Raw genomic sequence first — 22951 nt, forward strand, 5'->3', positions numbered from 1 at the left:
AGAGGGAGAGAGAAAAAAATCTTAAGCAGGCTCCTCACTCAGAGGGGAATCTGATGTGGGGCTTGATCCCACAATCCTGAGATCATGACCTGAAATTAAGAGTTGGACACTCACTGAGTCCCGGCTACCCTGTCACCCCCAAACCAGTATTTTTGTATCCTTTGGGTAAATACCTACCAGCGCAATTTCTGAGTTGTAGGGTAGATCCATTTTTAACTTTTTGAGGAACCATCATACTGTTTTCACAGTGGCTGCACCAGATTACATTCCTACCAACTGCGTAAGAGGGCTCCCCTTTCTCCACCATCCTTACCAACACCTGTTGTTTCTGGTGTTGTTAATTTTAGCCATTCTGACTGGTCAGAGCACGGTTTTCTGACAAATTTCTTTTTAAAAAATTTGTAGTAAAAAGCATGTAGCATAAAATATACCACTGTAACCATTTTTAAGTATACAGCAGTGTTAATTACATGAGCACTGTTGTGCAACAGATTTCTAGAACTTTCTCATCTTGCACAATGGGAATCCTATGCCCCTGAACAACTCCTCTTTTTTCCTTTCTGACAACTTTTCTGTTTTCAGGAAATCTCATGTGCACATCATGTGCACAGTGCTGCCTAATCATAGGCTGGGTGGGTGGCCTCCTATCTACTGGGCCCTCCTCTGGGTCACTACCCAGGCTGTGAATTCTCTGAATTCTCAGGCTTCTCAGAACCACAGTGGTTTGACATCACAATTACAGATTTCACTCTTCCCCAGTGCTGAGGGTTGAATTGTGTCCCTCCACATTCACATGTTGAAGCCCTTACCCCCCAGGACTACAGAACGTGACCTTATTTGGTGATGGGGTCTTCATGGAAACAATCAGGTTAACATGAAGTCATTGGGGTGAGCTCTAATCCAACATGACCGGTGTTCTTGTAAGAAGGGGGATTTGTGATGATGAAGGCAGACATTAGGGTGATGCACCCGGGAGCCAGGGAACACCAGAGGTTCTGGCAAACCACCAGAAGCTAGGGGAGAGACCTGGACCAGATTCTCTCATAGCCTTCGAAAGAACTAACCCTACAGAGCCCTTCATCTTATCCTTCTAGCCTCCAGAATGAACACCCTTCCGTTGTTGAAGCCACCTGTTTATTACTGGAGCCCTAACGACCTAACGCCCACGTTTGCCGTCAGTGGCACTGTGGGTTGTTACTGTTGCCTATTGTAGCACTGCCAACACAGACTTAAGGGTTAGCCTGAGCAATTAAAAATCCCCATGATGCAGCGGGCCAGATCCGGGGACTCAGATGGGGTCTGGCAGAACCAGCCAAGAGAGTCTGTGGCCTTCGCACAGGGTGGAAATCAAAGTTGAGCTGGCAAGAAGTGAGAGCAGAGTTTATAGAAGAGATAGAGCAGATACAGATGGAGGGTTGAGAAGACTCAGAAAGGAAAAGGAGGTTGAGTCCGGACTTTGTTTGGGACCTTGAGTTTCTACTGAGGACAGTGGTCTGGTGGACGTGACCTCTCAGGCGTGCAGGAACTGGTTGGACCAGGGCGAGTGCTCAGATGTTCTTCATAAGTCACTTACACCCTGGAGCCAAGGGTCTTGGTGTCAAGGTATTTAGAGTCAGTTGACCTGAAACATGTTCATGGCCACCTCACTGAACACTCCTTTGACGGCATCTGTTATGCTGGAAGACTCCAAAGGAATCATTAACTTCTTGACCTTTACAGTGAACACACATGAAGTCATGTGTAAGGTGGGGGTGTGGGTCCTAGCAAGAACAGAAGCAGGAAAAGAAGCAGAGGAAAAACAAACCATTTTTTTCTCCTTGGGTTTCCCTGTCTTGCTCAGAGATATGACAACTTTGAAATACAATGAAATTAAATATTCTATTATGGAAACTAATTGGCTCAATGAAGAATGTGTTTCGAAATTGCCCCTGAAGGGGAGCAGAGTATGCCACCCCAAAATACTCCTCTTTGGCCTAAGAATTATCTTCAGCTGGTTATTTTGAAGAAATAGACATAGGAATAGCTCTGAAAATGGAGTAGAGCTTACCCTCTTGTAAAGGACATTTACACTTCTGTGCCAGAAAGAGGCGCATGACTACATTTCAAAGTCTCATCAATGTTAGGTGCCTGGGTGACTCACTCGGTTAAGTGTCTGACTCTTGATTTTGGCTCTGGTCATATCTCGAGGTTCCTGAATTTGAGCCCCATCAGGCTCTGTGCTGAAAGAGCAGAGCCTGCTTTGGATTATCTCTCTCCCTTTCTCTCTCGACCCCTCTCCTGCTTGTGCTCTCTCTCTTTCTCTCTCTCTCTCTCTCTCAAAATAAGTAAATAAACTTGTAAGAAAAAAAAGTCTCATCAACGAAGAAGGCAAGAACTTAATTTGGCAACCACACCCTGTTATTGTGCTTTGCTGATTACTTCCCATAAATGAGACTATTTTTCCTCCTCTGCAACATAAGCTTCATGAATACTTATTTTTATGTGGAATTATTCTATTTTTTTAAGTTTTTATTTAAATTCCAGTTAGTTCACATACCTTGTGAACTATATGTTAGTTTCAGGTATACAATATAGTGATTCATCTCTTCCATACAATGCCCGGTGCTCATCACTTCCTAGACATCAAGCCATTCCACCATAAAAGTTGCATCTTTAAAAAATAAAAGGTGGGCGCCTGAGTGGCTCAGTCGGATGAGCATCCAACTTGGGCTCAGGTCATGACCTCACCGTTTGTGGGTTCAAGCCCTGCATCAGGCTCTGTGCTGAACAGCTCAGAGCCTGGAGCCTGTCTTCAGATTCTGTCTCCCTCTCTCTCTGGCCCTCCCCTGTTCAAACTCTCTCTCTCTCTGTCTCAAAAATAAATAAAAACATTTTTAAAAATTTAAAAAATAAAATTAAAGCATTTTCTACATAGCTAAAATAACATTGTCTCATTTAAAAACACTCTTTAAACAGATTATGATTAAAAAAATTACAGAAGACATTGATAATAAAATATTGTGTATTTAAAAATAAATAAATAAATAAAAACACTCTTTAAAAATCTTTAGTATTATCTATCAACCAGTCTACATTTAAATTTCCCTATCTGCCCCCCAAATCATATTTAACTCCAAAATAAGATCTAGTTTGAGTCCACACATTGCATCTGATTGTTGTTTCTTTAATTCTCTTAATCTGGCATTGTCTTTCTGAAGACAGTGGCTCCACAGTAAAAAAATACCTCAAATTATGAATTTATCTGATTGCTTCCTTGTGGTATCATTTACCTTTTCCCTATAAACTGGAGTTAGATACAAAGGCTCAGTTAGATCCAAATCTTTTTGGCAACAGTACATCATAGATGCTGGGTTTTACTTCATGTAGGATTAATCAGGGGGGTCAGGACATCTGGCTGCTCACCTATGGGATGCGGATTGAGGCCGCTCAAGGTGGTGGCAAAACCTTGATCCATTCGTGGTGACCAGAAACTAACCCCTGTGTTGTGACTGTGACCCCATAGAGGCATCCAGTTCCCCATTGATCAGCCCCCTTCTGGGCTCAGTTCCTTGCTTGAAACAATGATTGTATTAAGTGTTGCAAAATAATGATTTCTTACTTTTATCACTTCCTGTATGTTCTGTTTGCTTTTCTCCTGTTAATTTGTCTTTTATTACTAAGGAGTGGTGTCTCAGCCAATAATCAAAAAGGATAGAGGAAAAAATCTTTTTTCTCACCTACGGGAGTTGGTTTTGTAATTGTCTGAAGTGGTGGAGATTTTTTTCTTTCCTTTTGTTAGGATCAATATGGACTCGTGGATTTTTATAAATTCAATGCATTTCAGTAAATTACAATCACGGGGTTGGTTGTTCAAACTTTCACAAATATGATCAGTGGAAGACATTTGAAGCTGGCTCCTGGGTCTTTTTGACATGATGCCGTAATCTTTGAAAGTCTTCTTGCTTTTAGGCACTAAATCTGTGTCCCTGGTATGAGAGACCAAAATCACTGTTTTGAGATGGTGAAATGCTGCTGCAGTGACATTATATCATGTATATTTCAGTAACGAAAGTTAAAATATATACACATATTTAAAACATGAGTTCACATTGGTATTTTCAATTGACTATTAACACTACAGTGCTTTTACCTAATTCTTATCTCTTTCCCCTTTTCTCTTATCTTACATTATAAAGAAATGCTTTTAAAAACTATACCAGTATTACTAGTCAAAAAACTTTTAGAAAATTTTTGTAGATTTTTTTTTCTTAGAATGCATCCCAGTAAGAATGTACAGTTGAGGTACACTATTTTAAAGTTCCTTAAAATACAGCTTTCCTAGAGAGCCTGGGTGGCTCAGTCAGTTAAGCATCTGACTTGATTTTGGCTCAGGTCATGATCTCTCAGTTAGTGAGACTGAGCCCTGCATTATGCTCTGAGCTGACAGCCCGGAGCCTGCTTGAGATTCTCTCTCTCTCTCTCTCTCTCTCTCTCTCACTCTCTTTCCCTCTCTGTCTGCCTCTCTCCTGCATTGTGTCTCTGTCTCTCTCTCCTTCTCAAATAAACATTTTTTAAAATTAAAAACAATACATCTTTCCTCTATGGAGTGACCCTAGTAATTTAATACACAATTAGATTCACTTATTTTGCTTGGCTTTCCATTTCAGCCATTGAGATTTACATGAAATGCTATTTTTAGTAGGTAATGACTCAGAAATCAGATCCAGATGAGAAGTCTTGCTTCCATCCTCCATCTTGTTCCTCATTTCTCCCCACCCAAGGCGATCATTTTTAATGATTTCTTCTTTACCCTCCTAATGTTCATTTTTGCAAGTGCATATTTCTTTCTTATTGCCCTCCTTTCCTACCAAAACGTAGCATCTTGTTTATTTTTCTTCTCTCTCGCTTTTTTACATGACTCTATATCCTGAGGCTCCCCCCACAGTATTGTATCTCTACCTTTTTCTTTTTTAGTTTCTGAACCTTATACTTTTTACAAAACAAAAAAAAAAGCAGGTATCAAAAAGAGCAAAGAGGTTATAGAATTTCCCCTCCAGGTTTCATGTAATACAGTGATTATGAATCTGATGTCCAATGTACATACGAAACACAGGCTGATTTCCCTTTTGGTCATATGCATTCAGGTGGTTTGTTTTGGAGTTACTGAATAATAACTTTATATGAGCACCAGTCATTTTTGGAGAACCCATTTGGTTTATCCAACAAGTAAACACACTTTTTGCTGTTCAGCGTTTTCCTTTTTTTAAAAACCACTGAGCTAAAATACAGAATGTGTATGTGTCTGGATCTGAACCAAAGCTTTTAAGATCCTAATTACCCTGAAGAACACTGAAGACACATATCGGGCATATCAAATACTCGTTACATACCTCATAATGGCTAAGGCGGCTATTATAGTTCTAAAGAAAATAGCATTTCATTCCCAGGCTGCTCAGAGTTTGAACTTCATCAAAATTTTCACATCTTTTCTGATTTGGAGTAGTTTCCCTAAATAGGGTCATGTTATTAGAACAAAGTTTTATGCTCATGCCAAACAGGCTCTGGCATTCCAAAGATACATTTTTGTAGAGCAAGACTTCTTGCTCGGGACCCCGGAGACCACAGAGAAATCAAGAGCCCATGCTTACTGGGTGCAGAGAGGAAGAGGCACACGTAAGCCCGCGTGAACTGGAGGTAAGCAGAAACAAAGCTGGAACTCCGTAGTGCTATTCACCCACCACCTGTTCCAGAAACACATTTTGCTTAAAGAAGGGAATTATGGTCCAGCTTTGCAAAGTTAATGGCTACCAGTTTCTCAAAGATATTTTTTTGTAAATATCATTTCCTGGCTAGCAAGGAGTTAGGAAACTGGTCTCTCAAATCCAGATCAAATTTCTCCCTATTAGTCAAAAACAAAACAAAACACCTCAAAAAGAAAAAAAAAAGCAAAACAAAACAAAACCCCACCAGCCAATAGGGGTTAAAATTTCACAATTAAACTGGAAGGCAAATTATATGGTATACAGAGAGGTATACACATCACCGAAATAGTTTTGACAGCGCAAAACACTCCCATTGAAATGTTTCGTTTATATTATCCCAATTTTCATGAAAGGAAAATTGATATGTAGTTTCCTTCTTTACAGATATGAAATGAGAAGCAAGAAGGCAAAACTGAGAGAAACATGCTTTCCCCCAAGGGCAGTGGTGGCATTTGGTTGTTTTGGTCTTTGTACCAGCAACCCCCACACCCACAGGGGAAACCCAGACCCTGTTGAACTGCACGGTTTTCCTTGCAGTCAGCCCTGGAGAAATGCATTCCGCTCCTCTGGCAACAAATGCCTTTTCATGCCATTGCAATAACAGAGCACGGCCATTGTCAGAGGGGCTTTCGAAGCCTTTATAAATACACTGCATTAGAATACCCACAGCATTCTTGTCCAGGGATTGAACTGCCTCTTCAGTATTATTAGCTTTAAAAGAGATGAACACCTTAAAGACAATGCTGCCTGCTCGATCCTTCACCGCCTGACTCTTGGTGTTGATGGGAGATTTTTCATGGCTGCCCATTGGGCAGCTGTCATGTTTCCTGTGATGGAGGTTAAGGGCTCTATTTTTTTTTCTAACTGCAGAGAGTATTGAGTTCCCTAATCCAGAATCCTTTGAATAGTCTCACTATATTCTAGTGACTGTGTATCCTCATAAGAGTAGATAGAGCCAGAAAAATTGATTCTCAGGCCCCCCCCTTGCAAAATGGCATTGGCATATTTTCTGGATTCCTCTAATCAAGCTGAGCTGGCAGAAAGTGCTAGGAGATGAAATTCTGTGTAATATCTCTTTTGTTGGCATTTGGTGGCTACAGGATCATGAGGCTTTTGAGCTCTTCTGTGGTGCAGAAGTGGCATGGGTGACAATGTCATTTGCAGATTTGATAAAGCTGACTTGGCAACAGTGACCAGTAACATCTGGTGTTCTGCGGGCAGTGGTTACTGGGAAGATCCCTTTGTCAGGCCCCCTCTGCAGTGATGTTTGGAGCCTTGCTCCAGAGCCTTCAGTCTGTTTTTTAGCTCACCCAACATTTCTCTGAGCTGCCTGGGATTCTTTAATAAATTTGTGTTTCTGCTTAATTGGCCAGAGTATGCTTTTCCTGCTTACAACTAGGAACTCTGACCTAAATACATTTATGAAAAAAATAATGATTAAACAATACTAAATATAAAGAGTGAGGGAAAAGAATGTACCATCTGTCCTTACTTCATCTGTAATAAATTATCTTTGACCCACTCTCTCAGCCTGTCCTTGACGTTTCTTTCATATTCATTACTTTACTTCAAAAAGAAAAGAAAGAAAAAAAAGACAAAGAAAAGAGCAACCAAGTTTTGAATTCCATGTTTTGTTCCTCCCTTGTGCACCAGGACAGTAATTGGAGATATTCAACTGAAGCATAGCCTTCTGCCCAGTGCCAGAATTTCCTAGCATCCATATTCTTCCCCACTTGTCCTGGCAACAAAGATGTCTTTGGGTATGACCACTCTCAAGATAGGAATGGTACAAAGAGTCAACCTATTGACTCTGGGGTCCCCTCCAAGATTCTTTAAACCCCTTCAATTAGGGAGACGTTAATCTTCAAAATGCGATTTTCAATTTCAAGATCCAGATATTTTAGGGTACCGAGAAATTCAATGAGTTGTGTGTTAGAAGTCCAAAAATCTCATCTTTTAATCAAAGCAAACTGGGAAGACTCACATACTCATATTTATGCCAAAAGAGAGTATGGAGGATGTCATAAGTGGAGATTTGGGTTTTATTGTACTCTAAAGAAGACATGGCTGAAAGGAGGGACAAGATGGTGGAGAAGTGGGGAGCTCTGTAATTGTCACCCTCCCGCATCTATCAAACTAAGCAGGACTGAAGCCACAATACTCTGATCTATAAGAGTGGAAGGAAAAGACACAGAGTCCACAAAGAAGACAGTCTCATAGGTGCCTGAGTGAGTGTGAACTGGGGAAATAAAAATGGGCCAGGACCTGGAGGCTTAGAGGCGAGGGAGCCCTCCCAGTGCAGAGCCGGGGAGAGATGAGGAAAGGAGAAACAGAGGCTGAAAGCGCTCATAGAGCTGTCTCTAGAGAAGAGAAAGATCTCGGCCTGGGAAGGAGAGGAATCCTAGAATCCCATATATAACCACTGGGCGTGGGGAAAGAAATCAGTCCCCTTTAGCTGGCACATTTTCCTTGGGCTTGGCACGCCGATTCCAGGAGGAGCTGGGATAAAACTGCTCTCCTACTCTCCCTACTGGATCCTGTCGAGGAATCCGCCCGCCTGCGGGAGTGCATCTTATCTCAGGTGGTAGCATTAAAGTGCGTGACTAGGATTTGGAAACGAGGTGGGGCTTGGAGTATACAACTTGGCTCGCCCGCAGGACAGGGAGATTGGACCCAAAAGAGTGGCTTGCAATTCTTCATTTGAGAAGGGATTGGGGCACCACCATTCTTCTCCCTACAACCACCAAGGCGGGGCCTCAGGGAGCAGCCAGTGGGACCTGCAGTGGAGGCAAGACCGACCTACACAAAACTGAGCCCTTCTGCCTTGGAGAGTTGCCTTTTTTTTCCTCTTTTTTCTTTTATCTTTTTCCTTTTCTCCTCCCCTCCACTCCCACCCCGGGAAAGACCAACACTGATGCACTGCCATGATTAGATCAATTCTTGCTAATCAGATATATTTTCCCTTATCTCATTCTTATCTCTCCCTCCACTGGTTTTACTCTTTTAGACTGCCCTTTGTTTTTTGTTGCTTTTGCCCCCCCTCTCCTTTTTTTCTTTTCTTTTCTTTTTCTGTTTTCCCCTTTTGGTTTGCTTGTTTGTTTGACTTGTCCATGCATTTGCAGGCTTTTGTTCCTGTGTGTTTGTCTGTCTGTTTTCCTTTTGAGGGCCACCTCAAGAAAAAAGCCAGAGTACACATGGTGGAGAGTCCCAAACATCACTGAGTAGGGAAATAAAATAACCAAAGGCACAACAAGAGAAACTGAGGGACACCATTAAAAGAACACTTCCTGAATGGACAGACCCTGGACAGTCAATGAGCCTCCTTTAATATAGTAGTACTAACAGGTGCAGAGTGCATAATGAGCTTTTAAAACTAACAAGAGATAGAAAGCTAGCCAAAATGACAAAACAGAAGAACTCTCCTCTAAAGATACTCCAGGTTATCAAAAATCTCCAAACGAATAAAAGCCCAGGGCTGGATGGATGTCCAGGGGAATTCTACTAGACATTTAAAGCATAGTTAATACCCAAAAAATAGAAATAGAAGGAAAACTTCCAGACTTATTCTACAAGGCCAGCATCACTTTGATTCCCAAACCAGGCAGAGACCCAACAAAATAAGAGAACTACAGGCCAATATCCTTAATGAGTACAGATGAAAAAATACTCAACAAGATACTAGCAAATCAAATTCAACAGCATATAAAAAGAATTATCCATCATGATCAAGGGGGATTCATTCCTGGGTTACAAGGCTGGTTCAATATTTGCAAATCCATCAATGTGATACATCACATTAACAAAACAAAAGATAAAAACCATATGATCCTGTCAATAGATGCAGAAAAAGCATTTGACAAAATACAGCATCCTTTCTAATAAAAACCCTCAAGTAAGTCAGGATAGAAGGAAATTACTTAAACATTATTAAAGCCATTTATGAAAAGCCCACAGCTAATACCATCCTCAATGGGGAAAAACTGAGAGCTTTCCCCCTGAGATCAGGAACACGACAGGGGTGTCCACTCTCACCACTGTTGTTTAACATAGTGCTGGGAGTCCTAGCCTCAGCAATCAGACAACAAAAGGAAATAAAAAGCATACAAACTGGCAAAGAAGAAGTCAAACTTTCACTTTTCGCAGATGACATGATACTCTACATGGAAAACCTGACTGACTCCATCAGAAGCCTTCTAGAATGGATCCATGAATTCAGCAAAGTCGCAGGGTACAAAATCAGTGTACAGAAATCGGTTGCATTTTTATACATGAATAATGAAGCAACAGAAAGAGAAATCAAGAAACTGATCTCATTCACAATTGCATGAAAATCCATAAAATTCCTAGGAAATCTATAAAATACCTAACTAAAGATGTAAAAGACCTGTATGATAAAAACTATAGAAAACTTATGAAAGAAATTGAAGAAGACACAAAGAAATGGAAAAGCATTCCCTGTTCATGGATTGGAAGAATAAACATTGTTAAAATGTCATTATTACCCAAAGCAATCTACACATTCAATGCAATCCCCATGAAAATTTCACCAGCATTCTTCACAAAGCTAGAACAAACTATCCTAAAATTCGTATGGAACCACAAAAGACCCAGAATAGCCAAAGTAATATTGAAGAAGAAAACCAAAATGGGAGGCATCACAATCCCAGACTTTAGCCTCTACTACAAAGCTGTCATCATCAAGACAGTATGGAACTGGCACAAAAACAGACACATAGACCAATGGAATAGAATAGAGAACCCAGAACTGGACCCACAAATGGATGGCCAGTTAGTCTTTGACAAAGAAGGAAAGAGTATCTAATGGAAAAAAGACAGCCTCTTTACCAGGTGGTGCTGGAAGAATTGGACAGCAACATGTAGAAGAATGAAACTAGACCACTTTCTTACACCATACACAAAAATAAACTCAAAATGGATGAAACCCTCGACTGTGAGACAGGAAACCTTCAAAACTCTAGAGGAGAAAGCAGGAAACAGCTTTCTTGTCCTCAACCGCAGCAATTTCCTATTTGACACATCTCCACAGGCAAGAGAATCAAGAGCAAAAACGAACTATTGGGACCTCATCAAGGTAAAAAGCTTCTGCACTGCAAAAAAAAAAAAAATTAAGAAAATTAATAGGCACTGACAGAATGGGAAAAGATAGTTGCAAGTGACATATCAGGTAAAGGGCCAGTATCCAAAATCTACAAGGAACTCACCAAACTCCACATCTGAAAAACAAATAATTCAGTGAAGAAATAGGCAGAAGACATGAATAGACACTTCTCCAAAGAGGACATCCAGATGGCCAACTGGCACATGAAATGATGCTGTGTCACTCATCATCAGGGAAACACAAATCAAAACCACACTGAGATACCACTTCATGCCAGTCAGAGTGGCTAAAATGAACAAAGCAAGAGACTATAGATGCTGGCGAGGGTGTGGAGAGACAGGCACCCTCCTACACTATTGGTGGCAATGTAAACTGGTGCAGCTGCTCTGGAAAACAGTGTGGAAGTTCCTCAAAAATTTAACAAAAGAACTCCCCTATGACCCGGCAATACCACTGCTAGGGCTATACTTGAGGGATACAGAAGTGCTGATGCATCAGAGCACATGTACCCCAATGTTCATAGCAGCACTTTCTACAATAGCCAAATCATGGAATGAGTCTAAATGTCCACCAACTGATGAATGGATCAAGAAGATGAGGTTTATATACACAATGGAATACTACTTAGCAATGAGAAAGAATGAAATCTGGCCATTCATAGCAAAGTGGATGGACCTCTAGGGTGTCATGCTAAGTGAAATAAGTCAGGCAGAGAAGGACAGATACCATATTTTTTCACTCCTAGGTCTAACAGGAGAAACTTAACAGAGGACCATGGGGAGGGGAAGAGTTAAAAGGAGTTAGGGAGAGGGAGGGTGGCAAATCATGAGAGACTCGAATACTGAAAACAAACTGAGGGCTGAAGGGGGAGAGAGAAAGGGGAAGGAGGTTATGGTCATGGAGGAGAGCACTGGGTATTATATGGAAAGGAACCTAACAATAAACTATAAAAGATAAGGAAAGAAGACACGGCTGAGGAGGGAGTAGACTTGCAGAAGCCTTGGGGTGACACAGGAGGACAGAACGAGTTTTGTGAATCTGGCTGCCCAGGAGCAGAAGCAGCCAAGAAACTAAAGGAATGATGAATACCAGCAGAAGTGACCACATGACAGACCCTTGCCTGCTTCTGTCCCAGAGCACTTAGCTCACTGCTCAGAATATGGATCAGGGTTGTAATGTTGCTCCTGTTGTCACCATTAATATGAATAGGCAGGAGCAGTCCTCAATCACCACCGGGATTTAACCCCTACCCAGTTATAATAGGCTACTGAAAAGAGGGGCTGGCTACCTCCCAAGAGAACATCAGTGCATAGTGGCATCCTGGGCACACTCAGACTTCCAGCGAAATCAAAGTTGGGAAGGAAGTGGAACATTTATTCTGGGAGGTTGGGAATGCTATGCCTTGCTGCTGCCTCTGATGGGCACTAACACTGAAGGAGCTGCAGTCAGGCTACATAGATTCAGGAAGAAGGAATAGGAAGGTAGAGGAAGGGCCCCTATGAGCCCCATAGTGCAGAGAGAAGGCAACACTGACCCCCCCAGAGACAGATCTGGGGGGTTAAAGTATAATGTGACTGGGGCAAGACTGGTAACCAGGAAATTAATTTTCTCCTCGTTCTCTTGTGCTCTTTTCTAGCAGAGGTGGTCTCAGATGCTCTCCACCATTCCCCAACCACCCAGTTTTATGCCTAACCATCCCCCTTTGAGGCTGGGACCCCTTCCAACTGGCTCCATGAGCCTCACTATCTTTATTTTTCACCTCTTGATTCCTATTCACTACTCTGTAATGTTCAGGCTGCTTTTTAGGGTTAACATACAAGCTTAAAAATAAAAATATTTGGGAATTAATATTCCCCCCCACATAGATTATAAGCTCCTTTGAAATAGAAACCTGTCTTCTACAAGATGCCTTATATTATGTACTACACAAACAGGGTAGTCAATTATTAACTGACTGACATCTATTTCCCTTAATTCTGATAGGAATGTTCACAGCTCTGTCCTCAGCGTCACTGGTGACAATATCAAACAGCACTAGATGTTCCAAATGTGTTTGTTTTTCTTACCCAAGAGGGCTACCTTACGCTTCCCACAGCAGTTCACCTAGTGGCTTACCAAACCGCAGCTTTGTCCAATAACATCACCTGGCAAATGACGTCATAGATGCTGAAGCTAATAACCTTGAGGACAAACCAAGATTTCTGGCTGCTCCTGCTGGCTTGAAGTATCTGGAGCCCTTGTTCATGTTTCCTTAAATTTGTTCCACACTTACTTTTATTAAAAACATTGTATTGATTGGCAAATTAATGAGGTTTAATAAAATACTATCTGGAAACTTGACCCAGCTTTGACATCAACCAAGCTCTCCCAATGTGAGCTATTCTTGTTTCCTAATCTTCAGAGAAATCATTTTATTCATAATTCTCTCATGTAGCCATTTACCACACCATGTGAGAAAGCAATGACTTGTTGAACTTTGCTTGATTTGATTTGTTTTTGCTTTATATATATTTTTAATGTATCCCTCCTCCTATTTCTTCTACCTTCTAAAGTGGTCACAAATATTAGCACAGTAAGAACTATATGAAAAGAAACTACATTCTCTGTGCATTATTCATGGCCTTCATTACTCAGAAAGGACTGGCCTAGATTCCTATTTCCATGGGGACATTTTGCACAGCTCACATTTAGTGTGACTGTTAGCAGTCATGGCAGGTAATACTCTATTCATCCAGATCCAGATATCCACACACCTTAAAACTTAATAAAAAGCTGAGGCTCCTCTTGGGAAATTGATACACAAAAAAATTGTCTGTTTGGGTATTATGCCTATTCTATGATGGATCTCTAAGGACTGTGTGATGGGATTTAAGTCAGAAAAACATGTAGGGGACATTTTCCTGTATTGGACTTGCTTCTCCTCTACACAAAGAGGTAGTGTGACCCTTTCCTACCTGGGAACTGTAAATGATGACTGACAATGACAGTGTTAGCCTAGTCCAATGGTTGTCAAATTTTTGTCTGTTTTCAAATTACCTGGGAATTTTGATAAAAGTCAGAATCCAGGTCTCCCTACTTTCACCCTCACCTTTATACATGGATTTTAATGCACCAGGTCAGGGAGGTGGCCCTGGAAGTAGTGCACCAGGCGACTCGTTGGCAGCCAGTACACAGAACAGTTTGAGAAGTTCTGGTAGATGCTCTTCATGGGTTTTTTTTTTCACTCAATGAGCATTTACTGAGTGCTCTTAAATTTGTTCCACACTTACTTTTATTAAAAACATTGTGCTGATTGGCAAATTAATGAGGTATAAATTTGGGTATTATTGGATATCATTAAAGGACTGGTCTTCCATTTATGAGAAAAAGGTTATAAAATACTGATGAATAGAGAGTTTTCAAAGCATGTTCACATCCATTTTCCCTCCTCCATGTCACATCTGTGATAGGAAGTGACTGGTGTTTCCATTTCACACAAAAAAATAATTTAAGTAATTTCCCTGAGGTTCTGTGGCTGCTAGATAGACACGGATAATATCCAGGACTTCTGACCACGTGGGCTGGAAGGAAGAAACCTTTAATGATATGTAACTAACTAACCCTATGAAAGACAAGGGCATAAAGCTGTGCTTACACAAAGGTCCATTGCTATGTTTACCACAGGGGAAAATTGGAAACAATCTACATGTTTATAAATAAAGATTTGGTTTAAAAAATCCAAATATTATGTCTTCACATAATGGAACACTCTGCAGTCATTCAAAAGGAAAATGTATATCTCTATTAGTGGAAAAAGGATTTGTGATGCATTGTAAAGTTTTCAAAGAAATCACAGAACTCCATGTAAAGAATGATCATTTGTATGGAAAAAATGTGCATGAATTATTTGGGGCCCATCCCAAAATTTACAGAAGCACTATCAACAGTAGGCAAATTATGGAAAGAGCCCAAATGTCCATAAACTGACAAACAGATAAAGAAGATGTGGTATGTATATACAATGGAATATTACTTGGCAATCAAAAAGAATGAAATCTTGCCATCTGAAACAACGTGGATGGAACTAGAATATGCTAAGCATATGCTAAGCAAAATAAGTCAAAGAAAGGCAAATATCATATAATTTCACTCATATGTTGAATTTAAAAAGAAAAAACAGTTGAACATAGGGAAAGGGAAGGAAAAATAAGATAAAAACAGAGAGGGAGGCAAACCATAAGAGACTCTTAAATACAGAGAACAAACTGAAGGTTGCTTGAGGGATTTTGAGTGGGAGACAGGCTAAATGGGTGATGGGCATTAAGGAGGGCACTTGTTGGGATGAGCACTGGGTGTTATATGTAAAGTGATGAATCACTGGGTTCTACTCCTGAAACCAATATTACACTGTATGTTAACTAACTTGAATTTAAATACATAAATTTTTAAAAGTATAATTCTTTGAAGCCATTTCCTTCTACACATTGAGAGAGAGAGAAAGTGTGAGAGAGAGAGAGAGAGAGAGAGAAAGAGCACAGTGAAAGGTGTAGATTAATGCCATTGGATAGTTGCCATTGTTATGGATATTGCCAATAGTTGCCATTGGAACAACACTAGTCAATAGAGCCTTCACTTGAACTTCTTATGGAACAGAATGCACAAGAGATACTTTCTCTAAATTAATGTGTGTGTAAATTGGAGACATATTTGCCATAGAAAGAACTGCATTAGGGGTTTTGGCCATTGGTTAGGGACTCTTCTCCTTAGAATCACAACTTTTTAGGAGCCTGGGTGCTCCAACTCTTCATTTCGGTTTAGATCATAATCTCAAGGTTTGTGAGTTTGAGCCCCACATTGGTCTCTGCACTGACCATGTGGAGTCTGGGATTCTCTCTCTCCTTCTGCCCCTCCCCCATTCTTGCTGTCTCAAAATAAATAAATAAATAAACTTTAAAAAGTCACAAGTCGTTTCTTTTTTTAACACTTAGACAATTTTTTAATGTTTATTTTATCATTTTCGAGAGAGACAGAGCTGAGCAGGGGAGGAGCAGAGAGTGAGAGGGAAACAGAATCGAAAGCAGGCTCCAGGCTCTGACCTGTCAGCACAGAGCCAGATGAGAGGCTCACAAACCGTGAGATCATGACCTGAGCCAAAGTCAGACACTTAACCGACTGAGTCACCAAGGTGCCCTTCACAACTCTTTTCTTAACTATAATTATAATGTTATTCTATTTCATATGCTATAACAGAGTAATATGTATGTACCCAAAACAGTGATATAATGAAGGTATTAGTTTATAACAGTAAAGCATTGTAAAAAATTTTTTTAAAAATTGAAAAATTGTCATAAACTTTGCAAAGGGAAATACATTTAGGAAGAAGAATTTCTTTTGGAGAAGATGAATCTTTGACTCTTGAAGGGCAAGTACTGGCTGGAAGAAAGGGGAAAAAATAAAAACACATATTCGAAAAAGAGTCAAAGAAGTTTTCCAATCACAACTACAGAGTACAATAAGATGATAGTTTATTAACGTTTCTTGTATGCCTTTCCAGAATTGGGTAATGTGTATTATCACTATCATTCTACTTTTAGCTCATCATGATGTGCCTCTTCTGGGAAGGCCCTAGGGGAACAAAGATGACAAGATAATATCTTTGCCTTGGAGAATCAACAGCCTTACCCTTTATTTTTCAACCTGCAATAAGAGGCTCATGTCTTTAGTGGCTCATTTATTATTTTTAACAAGATGAAGTCCTTTTTGTGCTTGTGAATACTGAGGTGTTTTTTTTTTTTGGAAAGCAAAATATTACTTCTTTTTTTACTCTTCATGAAAACAAAGCCTAAAGGAAAATAACACTTAAATTCTCATTAGAGTGTTTTAAAGCATTTCCAGGTCATGGACCCCCATCCACGACCCCTGAAGAATCTGATGAATAAGGAACTGCCCTCACACAAGTCCATGAAATATTACAAATAGTTTTAGGAGCTTGAGAATGACCAAACACATCCATGGACACCAGGAAATCAATTCTGTTCTAGAAGTCTGTTCTTTTCAAATGTAAATCTGATACTATTCAGCAAATATTTTCAGGGCATCTATACTATGAAAAGCACTATATTAGATGTAGGGTAGTAATCCCTACATCTAACATTTTTTAATGTTTTTTATTTATTTTTGAGAGACAGAGAGAGACAGCGTGAGCAGAGGAGGCTCAGAAGGAGAGAGAGGTACAGAATCTGAAGCAGGCTCCAGGCTCTGAGCTAGCTCTGAGCACAGAGCCCGACGCGAGGCTTGAACCCACGAACTGAGAGATCAAGACCTGAGCCGAAGCCGGACAGTCAACCAAATGAGCCACCCAGGAGCCCCAGTAATCCATTTTAACAAGCCCTCCAAGGGATTCTGATCCACCAGCCAAAACCAAAATATGCCATACACAGGCCCTGCCCCCTGGAAGTAGATTTTTATTTATTTGGTCTGATGTAGGGGGCCAATCATTGGTATTCCTAAAACATCTCCAAGAAATCCTCATGTGCCACATAGTTGAGACTTATTGGTTTAAACACTGGAATGTGCTCTCTGGTTCCTGATAAATATCTGTAGCCCCAAAAGGAAGAAAATCCATGGTCTACACCTATTATGGCTCCCAGCATGCACTGTGGCACTAGGCTGGGAGTCTTAAAGACCTAGGCAGCCCTGCTTCTGACACAAGGCACTTTGGAAGCTATGTCCCAATGCCCCACCTTCCCCCAACTAATTCACTGTTCAAGAGCAGGAGCTCCAAATCCCACTTTCTAGTTAATTAGCAAATATCAATTTCTCTTTAAGGCTTTTTCTTTTAATGAAAAAGATAAAAGACAATCTCTGAATTGTCTATATGAAATTCAAGGATAGGAAGTCTATTTTGGGGGTGGAGGCTCTTACCTTCCAATTGCTGTTCCTAGCAACAAATAGATCAATTTTTGTTACTGATCAGCCTCTCTGCTAACAGTTTCTGTTAAGACATCTATTTCACAATGAATGGAGAAATCTTTGCTTTGAAGAGATCGTAGGCTTTTGATTTACATGAGAAGCAATTTTTGCAAGTCATTGCCCTCTGGAATATCTGCATGGGGTGACGAAAGTCAGATAAAAGTCACTGCCCTTCCTATGTATTATTTTAAAATAATAAAGCCACCATTTGTTGAGAATTTAATATAGATAGGTACTGCATTGGATATATTGCATATATTATTTAATATGTTTTTCACAAGAATTACTCAAAGTTATTATTATCCTCATTTTGCAGATGCTGCTCAAGGTCAAATGCTCAGAATGCAAACCCAGACCTTTCTGATTCCAGAATCTATGGACTTCTCACCAAGTTGCGTGATCCTCAGTTCGATTACGATGCACAGAGCCCTCACGGTCATATGCTCCCTAAATGACGTTGGGGCAAGACTCATACTACAGAACTCCAAACTCCTTTTGTAACAGCCCTCATAAAGTGTTCGAGAAACTAGTTGCACACTGCTCACCATCTCCCAGTTCTAGTTGCTGTGAGAGCTGCCTCCAGTTTAAGTTGGGAAAACACTCTTCTTTGGTAGGAGATTAATCGTGGCATTTGTATCAGAGCCTGTAGAGTGGATGGACTCACATGGCGATCTAGGACTGCACTGAAGTCATCTGAGTAAAATACTGTTCTAAGAATGATCAGCTTTCTTTGGTAAGTTGAAGAAAGGTTAAACATGTTGTTTAAGCAACAAACGAATCATTTAGGGTCCGACGCATGTGATATGTCTTTATATTAATGAGAATAAACAGACATTTGCCAAATCTTATCTTGGCTTGGTTACATGATTCTGACATGACCACAGCCTGTGGGAGGAGCTTTAGGTGAAACAGAATTTTGGCACACGCTTGCTACTTAACAACAACATGATTCTTGCAAGTATTACAGATCATAATGACTTATTTGGCTTACAACAAAATCATCACATTGTGTTCTATAGGTAAATGCAATATGTGCGAAGTTTTTCTTTTATAGAATTTCACATCTACCCCTCTATTCTCTTGGAAGTCTGAAGGACTGTTTGTCAAGTCCCCAGAGAAAGACAGCAGAAGCCCTTCGGTCCCACCAGGTTAGTTACTGGCTCAAGTTCACATGTGGGAGGCACATAAACAATTCTGGATTTCCCTCAATAAGCTTGCTTCACTCCCTGTATGTTGCAAATCTGATTTATGAATGATAATTTTTAACTTATAGCTTTATCATGTTGGATTACACAATTGCATTTCATCAGAAGGCAAAATAGAAAATAATAAAGTGAACATCTCAGGATAAAGGGAGGTTTGAAGGGAAAACGATAAAAATGACTTTAGCCCACATTGCTTGTTTCATTACCACAACCATGACCTCTAAATGCTCAAGCCTCATGTTGGCCTGGAAATGCCAAATATTTAATAAAGAGATGATTTTTTGCTTGCTAAGGATATTGCTTTCTTCATCCACATGTGAGTATTTATTTCTTACATCAACATACATTTTCAGAAAATGAGAGTTTTTAATCCATGAAACACTTATTCCATCAGGAACCAAAGTTCTTGATACAAGTAAAAAGAGAAATGCCTAAATTCAGCAGTTATTATATCAAAAGTCTGACATTCATTTACATATTGTTTATAGAAGATCAGATGTTGAAATAACTTTTTTAGTCTCACAGTATTTTTTTTTTTTGAGAGAGAGAGCCCAAGTAAGAGAGAGATAGAGAATCTTAAGCAGGCTCCATACTCAACATGGAGCTGGACATAGGGTTCAATTCCACAATCCTGGGAACATGACCTGAGGTGAAACCAAGAGTGGGATACTCAACTGACTGAGCCACTCAGAAGCCCTATTTTTAATAGTAGTGAAGAGTGGTACAATTTAAATATTCATTATTAAATTAATTATGGTATTTGATAAGTATTAATTGATAGAATATTCATATATTTTTAAAAGTATTCCTGGGACACCTGGGTGTCTCAGTCGGTTGGGTGTTTGATTTTTGCTCAAGTCATGATCTTGTGGTCCATGGGTTTGAGCACTGTGTCTGTTGATAGCTCAGAGCCTGGAGCCTGCTTCTGATTCTGTGTCTCTCTATGCCCATTCCCCGCTCATGCTCTGTCTCTCTCTGTCTCTCAAGAATAAGAAAACATTGAAAATAAATAAATAAATAAAAGAATTCTTCCAAGAATTTTTAATAATATGAGAAACGTTCAGGAAATAATTCTAAGAGAAAAAAAGCAAGGTATAAAATTGTTCCCAAAAAGCAAAATTGTTCCCCCCAAACAAAAATATGTAAACATGCAAAATATTAGAAGATAATAGAGCAGAATATTAGGAGTCTTTACCTATGAGAGCCAGGGTTGTGGTAATGTTCATTTTCTTCACTTTTTCAATATTGTAGATATTTTACAATGAGCACATATCCATTTTTTTAATAAGAAGAAATATTGTGTTGGTCTATCAGCAGGAAGAAAATTAAAATTCTGACGAATCTTAGACATCCACCATTGAATAACCAAGAGTTAACTAATTCAAATGATAAATATCCCTAGTCAGTGTCATTAAAGATATTCATGTTTATACCTTAATATCCTAATATGAAAGATCCACAGCTAATATCATCTTCAAAGGGGGAAAAACTGAAAGTTTCCCCCTAATGTCAAGAACATGACAGAAATGTCCACTCTCACCACTGTTGTTCAACATAGTGTTGAAAGTCCTAGCCTTGGCGACCAGACAACAAAAATAAATCAAAGTCATCCAAATCAGCAAGGAAGAAGTCAAACTTTCACTCTTTGCAGATGACATGATACTCTGTGGAAAACCTAAAAAGACTCCACCAAAAAAAATTGTTAGAACTGATACATGATTTCAGCAAAGTCACAGGATATAAAATCAATGTACAGAAATTGGTTGCATATCTTTACATAGGTAATCAAGAAGTGGAAAGAGAAATTAAGGAAGCTATCCCATTACAATTGCACCTAAAACCATAAAATACCTAGAAATAAACCTAACCAAAGAGGTAAAAGATCTATATGCTGAAAACTGTGGAAAGCTTTGAAAGAAATTGAAGAAGACACCAAGAAATGGAAAAACACTCCATGCTCATGGATTGGAAGAACAAATATTGTTAAGATGTCAATATTCTACACATTCAGTGCAATCTGTATCAAAATACCACCAGCGTTCTTCACAGAGCTAGAATAAACAATTTTATTTTTCTATAATTTGTATGGAACCAGAAAAGATCCTGAATAGCCAAAATAATACTGAATAAGAAATCGAAAACTGGAGCATCACAATCTCAGACTTCAAGCTGTATTACAAAGCTGTCATGATCAAGACAGTATGGTACTGGCACAGAAACAGACACATGGATCGATGGAACAGAATAGAGAACCCAGAAATGGACCCACAAGTGTATGACCGACTAATCTTTGACAAAGCAGGAAAGAATATCCAACAGAAAAAAGATAGTCTCTTTAGCAAATGATGCTGGGAAAACTGGACAGCGACATGCAGAAGAATTCTTACACCGTACACAAAAATAAACTTTAAAATGGCTGAAAGACCGAAATATAAGACAAGAAATCATCAATATCCTAAAGGAGAAAACAGTAAGCAACCTTTTTCACCTTGCCCAAAGCAACTGCTTACTAGACAGTCTCCAGAGGCAAGGGAAAGAAAAGCAAGAATGAATTATTGGGCCCTCATCAAGATAGAAAAATCTTCTGCACAGCAAAGGAAAGACAGAATTAAAAAGCAACCTATGAAATAGGAGAAGATATTTGCAAATGACATATCTGATAAAGGATTAGTATCCAAAATCTATAAAGAACTTATCAAACTCATACCCAAAAAACAAATAATCCAGTGCAGAAATGAGCAAAGTCATGAATAGTTTTCCAAAGAAGACATTCAGATGGCCAACAGACACAAGAAAAGATGCTCAACATCATGCATCACCAGGGAAATACAAATCAAAACCACAATGAAATATCACCTCACACCCATCAGAATGGCTAAAATTAACAACTCAGGAAACATCAGCTGTTGGCAAAGATGTGGAGAAAGAGAAACTCTTTTGCACTGCTGGTGGGAATGTAAACTGCTGCAGCCACTCTGAAAACCAGTATGGAGGTTCCTCAAAAAATTAAAAATATATATGACCTAGCAATTGCACTACTAGGTATTTACCCAAAGGATACCAAAAATGCTGACCTGAAGGGTCACACACCCCCCAATTTTTACAGCAGCACTATCAACAATAGCCAGATTATGGAAAGAGTCAAAATGTCCATTGACTGACAAACTGATAAAAAAAGAAGTGGTATATACATACAATGGAATATTACTTGGCAATCAAAAAGAATGAACTCTGCCATTTGCAATAAAGTGGATGGAACTAGAATGTACTATGTTAAGCAAAACAAGTCAGAAAAAGATAAATGTCATATTATTTCACTCGTATGTGTAATTTAAGAAACAGAATAGATGAACATAAGGGAAAGAAAGGAAAAATAAAATAAAAACAGAGAGGGAGACAAACTGTAAGAGACTCTTTTTTTAAAAAATTTAATGTTTATTTATTTTTGCGAGAGAGAGAGAGAGAGAGAGAGAGAGAGAGAGAGAGAGAGAGAGAGAGAAGCAGAGCAGGAGTGGGGGAGGGCAGAGAGAGAGGGAGACACAGAATCTGAAGCAGGCTCCAGGCTTTGAGCTATCAGCACAGAGCCCAAACCTCGTGGTTCATGACCTGAGCCAAAGTTGGGTGATTAACTGACTCAGCCAGTCAGGTGCCCCAACAAATCCTAAGAGACTCTTAAACACAGAGAACAAACAGGGTTGCTGGATGGGTGCTGGGTGGGGGATGGACTAAATGGGTGACGAGTATTAAGGGGGGCACTTCTTGGGATAAGCACTAGATGTTATATGTAAGTGATAAATCACTAAATTCTACTCCTGAAATCATTATTACCCTATATGTTAATTAACTTGGATTTAAATATAATAATAAAAGACATTATGTTTAGATGGAAAACTTTTATGAAAGTATGTGTGTTTTATAGAAACCACAGGTGCCTA

At 39.6% G+C, this 22951-nt stretch overlaps 1 long non-coding RNA gene across 1 annotated transcript; it reads left to right on the forward strand.

The window, feature by feature from the left end:
• Positions 1-786: 786 nt before the first annotated feature.
• LOC115297203 lies at positions 787-13195 on the forward strand. Its single transcript, XR_003911339.1, has 2 exons — positions 787-888; positions 12844-13195. It is a non-coding gene; the product is annotated as an uncharacterized LOC115297203 (long non-coding RNA).
• Positions 13196-22951: the final 9756 nt, after the last annotated feature.

Source organism: Suricata suricatta, chromosome 7, assembly GCF_006229205.1.
Source record: "Suricata suricatta isolate VVHF042 chromosome 7, meerkat_22Aug2017_6uvM2_HiC, whole genome shotgun sequence".
NCBI classification, from domain to species: domain Eukaryota; kingdom Metazoa; phylum Chordata; class Mammalia; order Carnivora; family Herpestidae; genus Suricata; species Suricata suricatta.